At 56.8% G+C, this 5,075-nt stretch overlaps 1 long non-coding RNA gene across 1 annotated transcript; it reads left to right on the top strand.

Annotated features, from left to right (window-relative positions):
• The first annotated feature begins 454 nt into the window (after positions 1-454).
• On the top strand, positions 455-3,312 carry LOC120753337 (uncharacterized). Its single transcript, XR_005701057.2, has 3 exons — positions 455-564; positions 1,420-1,542; positions 2,981-3,312. It is a non-coding gene; the product is annotated as an uncharacterized LOC120753337 (long non-coding RNA).
• Positions 3,313-5,075: the final 1,763 nt, after the last annotated feature.

A 5,075-nucleotide genomic window follows, 5' to 3' on the forward strand; every position in this document is an offset into this window, starting at 1 on the left:
GCCCGGCCGCGCCCGGGACGCTCCGCTGGCAGCGGCCCCGCCAGGGCGGAACCGGCCTCGGGCAGCGCCCGCGGGCTGCGGCGGCACGGAGCGCGGCGCAGCCGCTCCGCCAGGGAGCGGAGCCGGCACACAGAGCCCCTGGAGCGCCTTTCCCGCCCCGGGGAGGCGTTCCTGGCCCGCAAGGCCGCCTTGTGCCGGGGAATTCTGCGCTTGGCTGCTGCCAGGGGGCGAACGGCAGCGCTGCCCGCCGACAACAACGGCTTCAAAGCCAGGCTCCTGCTCCTGCCTCTGCCAGCTGACAGCACTCTGCTGGGAAAGAGTCACTGGCTTGGGAAATTGCTTCTGAGGCCTTCTTGATGCAAACAGCAAGGGTTATCATTACCCAGCCGGCAGTGGGACCAATTAATGCCAGCTGGAGAGGGCAAGGTTGCAAGAGGGTTTGCTGCTGATTCTGCTTTAATCCCGGGTGTCTCTGAGGAGCAGGAGAGCCAGGCAGTCCCTGGCAAAGGAGGGCGACACGGGAAGCACCAAGGCCCCTTGGTTCTGCCCCATGTGCTGCCAAAGGTGAGAAGGAGAGGGCTGAGAGCAGAGCCAGCAGATGTGTGCCAGGGGCGACTCTGGGCTTTTCCTGGGCAGTGCCTGCAGCAGGTGCTCCAGCTGGGGCTGGGATTGCCCCGTTGGGAGTGGGAGCAGCTGCCCGGGGCCGCTCTTACAGTTGAACTGTGACAGCCAGGGACTCCAGAGGGAGGTGGCAAAACCCATGTGGAAACACCCAGGTGCCAAAGTGAAGCCAAAGCTATTGAGTTATTATTTTTCCAGTTTTAGGACTCAAGGCCATTATAATTACCATGGGCCTGTCTATATATATTTGTATATCATATGTGTGTAAGTAAGTAATGCCACCAGAATATTTGAATCATTCAAGGCCAGGTTGGACAGGCCTTTTGAGAAACCTGGTCTAGTGAAAAGTATACCTGCCCATGGCAGAGGGGGAGAAATGTGGTGAAATCTAAGGCCGCTTCCAACCTAAAACACTCTGTGCTTCTATGGTTTTATGGTGCTGCAGTTCTGCGAATCCAGTGTGCTCCCAGACTGTATGTCAGCTTGTCCCATCAAATTCCTGAATGCATGCAAAACACCAGGCTTTGCCCATAAAAATATCATGGGAAGCTTAGTGAGAGCAACATGTAAAGGAAAAGTTCTTGAGATGGGGACATAAGGTTTAGATTTCCAATCAACTTCCAAGCTTTCTTGTTCCATTAAAGCAGCTCTCTGCTTGTGGCTTGATGGAGAAGGCAGAAAGAAGAGCAACCCCACCTCAGGCAAAGGCAAACCCATCTGTGGGGTTTTTTAGTAAAGGAGTGGGGAGAGGTGCCTCCTTTTATTTCCTTCTGAATAAATGTTATTTCTTACTTACAGCATGGTAGAAACCCTATTCTGCTCTGGCTGCTCAAGGACACTTGGCATCATCTACAGGTGCACCTCAAAGCATCTCGACTGCAAGAGCAATTTGTTCTGTTTCAGTATTGGCTCTGTTGAAAGGTAAATGCAGAATGTTTATGGGTCAGCCTGCCAGCTCCAGTTCACCCAGCAGGCACGGCACCGAGGGTGCTCCCCTTATATCTCTGGCAAGTCCAGAGGTCGCTTTTCCCGCTGCTCCGTCCCAGAGCGGATTTCTGTATCGCTGCTGTATTGCTTGGCATCATTGTGCTCGGTGGTAAGGAACATCACCTCTGTAAGGCAAATCCTAGGGAAAAACAAAACAGAACAACCGGGCGTGTCTTTTGTACGAGCCATTGCATTCCAGCAGGGAAGCTTTCAGCAGGTGCAGGGCACAGCAGGAGGGTTCCTTCCCATTTGATCCGAAGAGTCTGCAAAGGCAGGAGCAAAGGGTCGTGGCTGGGGCCTGTCAGGGGTCAGCATTATCAGCAGGAAGGAAGTGCGGCCAGAGGGGCTCAGGCAGACCTTGGGCTGGGTGTGACCTGTACTGGCCACATCTGCGCTGTCCTTGCTGGGGTGGGCAAAGGCAAATGTGGCAACTGAGCACATGCTGGAGACTCTCCCTCAGCTGTCCTAAAATCTGTCTAGAAAATGAAAGTGTGCTTGGCTTGACTTGGTTTGTAGCACTTCAAAGTGGTCTTCAAATATTCTTCGATAACTGTGACTTGAATTAAGGCCAGAGTTCTTTTATGCAAGCGCCGTTCTGATAGACAGTGGTTGTTCATCTGGACTGGTTTTAATGTCTCTGGTTTTTTCATACAGTATGACTGTTCCACCTAGCATTTTTCAATAAAAGCAAGCAGTTGTGCTATAAAGCAAGAATAATCTCAGAAAGTGTTTGGGGTTTTGTTCAGCTGTGGTTTTTTTGTTGTTGTTGGGGTTTTTTTGTTTGTTTGTTTGTTTTGTTTTGTTTTGTTTTTTGAAAGTTTCCTCCAAAACCTCGGAATGCAGTTCCCCATTCTGCCCCACTTGTAAGCACTGTATCTCCTAGAAAAGCCCCTACCCTTCATCCTCACTGCCCTGTTTGGAAGCACTGCTCCAGTTTAGCCTGTAGTGATGGGTCTTAGCATCCTTTTGTGTCCAGGTAACTAAAACATTTTGTTACTGACAGAGCTGCCAGAGGAGCTGCCATGACTCCAGTGTCATTGGTGAGGCAGTTTCTGCTCTAAGGAGTTTTTGAATGCTGCTCAACAGCAATAGACCTCATCCTGCATGTTTGAAGGTGAGAGAAGAGACGGTCGCACGCCAGGAGCCTGAATTTGGAATGTTTTATGGAACTGACCGAGTAGCTTTTACTCCTGGGGTTTCCATGGTCTGCCCATGGCGGGTCCAGCCTGTGCTTCCAACTTAGAGCCCTCAGTCCGCAGGGAAGCGAACCTCTGGGGGAGTTCTTACAGCTCTACTTAATGCTTGATGAATGCTGATGATTTTCTGGAAGTAGGCTGTCCATTCTGACCCATTTTCTTCTCTCTCCTTGCAGATTGTAGCTGCTGAAAGGCTGAGGTGAGACCAGGATCTGCAGAGTCCCTGACTCTCCATGTCTTGCTGAGGCTGAAGCCGTCAATGACAAAATAGTGGAAGATGCTAAAGACTGAAGACTTGTTTGTTTTATCCCTGACTGCCAAGACTTTCTCTGCAGCTATGCCCTGTATAGCTCTTAAAAGAGTTTTCAGGTTTAGAAAGGTTTTTACATTCTGCAATATTTATCCGTAACTCAATTAAAAAGAATCGTACTGTATCAATGTGGTGTTAATTACTCTGAGTTGGTTAATTAAAGCAAATCATTGATGATGGGTTTGAGGATCCCTTGGAATGCCCTTGGAGCTGGCAGCTCTTATTTAATTTCTCTTCATTCCTTTAATGTCTTCCAATTATTTCTTAAGCAATTACTGGAATTAGGATATACAATAAGGACAACAGCATGCCTGCCCTTCTGAATGGGGAAATCCAAGCCCAGTTCCTTGAAGACACTGAGGGGATGGGGAGCTGAGCCTCAGGCTGGATTTTGACAGTGGGAATTTGGTGAGGAAGAAAGAGGAGAGATCCCCCTGAAAGTGGTTAAGGCCAGTTCTGCTGGCTTTGTGTGCTCCTACCCCCCTCAAAAAATCATCCTGGTTAAAAGAGGCTCGAAGAAGCAGCAGGATGTGCCTGTGCTGGCACCCCCAAACCCTGGTCAGGGATGCCAGGAGGCGTCAGCTCCAGAGGAACGCTACAGAGGGGCTGTGCTGGGACCCTGCAAATTGCAGCCAGAGATGCTGGGCACTGCTGGCCCTTTGAGACACTACTGAGAGGCTCCACTGCCCCATCGAGAGAGTTCTCCCGTTGTTTTCTGCCGTGCTTAGAACCTGCCAGGTCATTGTAATTATAGCCCCTCGGGTCCAAAATCCCACGGGAGCAGTTCCAGTCACAGACGATCACACAGAAGCCCACGTGGGAGAGGAAATGAGCTGTTCCATAGACTTATTTTTCCCAATGCGTTTTGAATTTAGACCAGAAACTCTCCTCTCCCCTCAGATCCCGTAGCCTTGAGTTTTGGGTTTTCTCATAAAGAATTTTCAGTCTACACTGGAAAAAATTTCCCGGCACCGCGGGGAGCGGCGGGGTTTGGCGGGTCCCGGGCCCGGCACGGGGGGGTCCCCGCGCCCCGCCCGGTCCCGGTCAGCACATGGAAATCGCCGCCGCCGCCCTCCCGCGCCCAGGGCCCGGCGGGACCCCGGCGCAGCGCCGGCCGCGGGCGGAGCGGGTGCGGCCGGGGCCCGGGGCCCGTCCCGGCGCTCCGGCCCCGAGCCCCGCTGCCCGCCCGCCGGGTGAGAGGCGGCACCGCCCGGGACCCCCGGCCGACAGGGACGGGATCCGAAGCGAAGCCCCGGCGCCGATTCCCGGCCCCGCCTCAGCGCCGCGGGCTCCGCGCAGGGCCGGGAGCGGCCCCGGCTCGGCTCCGGGCTGAGGGGCGGGGCCGGCCCGGGGAGGGGGCGGGGCCGAGGGCCATGGTCTCGCCTCCATCCCGGGGGGAGCGAGGCGGGCCCGGGGGCGGGCTCGGGGCTCAGCCGGGCCTCTGTGGGGCGGGCCCGGGGGCGGGCTCGGGGCTCAGCCGGGCCCCTGTGGGGCGGGCCCGGGGGGGGGGCTCGGGGCGCAGCCGGGCCTCTGTGGGGCGGGCCCGGGGGCGGGCCCGGGGGCGGCCTCGGGTCTCAGCCGGGCCTCTGTGGGGCGGGCCCGGGGGCGGAGCTCGGGCTCTGTGGGCCGGGCCCGGGGGCGGGCTCGGGGCGCAGCCGGGGCTCTGTGGGGCGGGCCCGGGGGCGGAGCTGGGGCTCTGTGGGGCGGGCTCGGGGGCGGGCCCGGGGGCGGAGCTGGAGCTCTGTGGGGCGGGCTCGGGGGCGGGCTCGGGGCTCAGCCGGGGCTCTGTGGGGCGGGCCCGGGGGCGGGCTCGGGGCGGGCCCGGGGCCGGCTCAGGTGTACCTGGTTCGGGGGCTGCACGGGGCGGGGCCGAGGTGATTTAAGCCGTGGAAATTATCTCGGCCGCCATTTGCTCGCTCGGAGCACGTTGGTGGCGGGTGTCTCCTGTGCGGGCTCCGCAG

This window comes from Hirundo rustica, chromosome 5, assembly GCF_015227805.2.
Source record: "Hirundo rustica isolate bHirRus1 chromosome 5, bHirRus1.pri.v3, whole genome shotgun sequence".
In the NCBI taxonomy this organism is placed as follows: domain Eukaryota; kingdom Metazoa; phylum Chordata; class Aves; order Passeriformes; family Hirundinidae; genus Hirundo; species Hirundo rustica.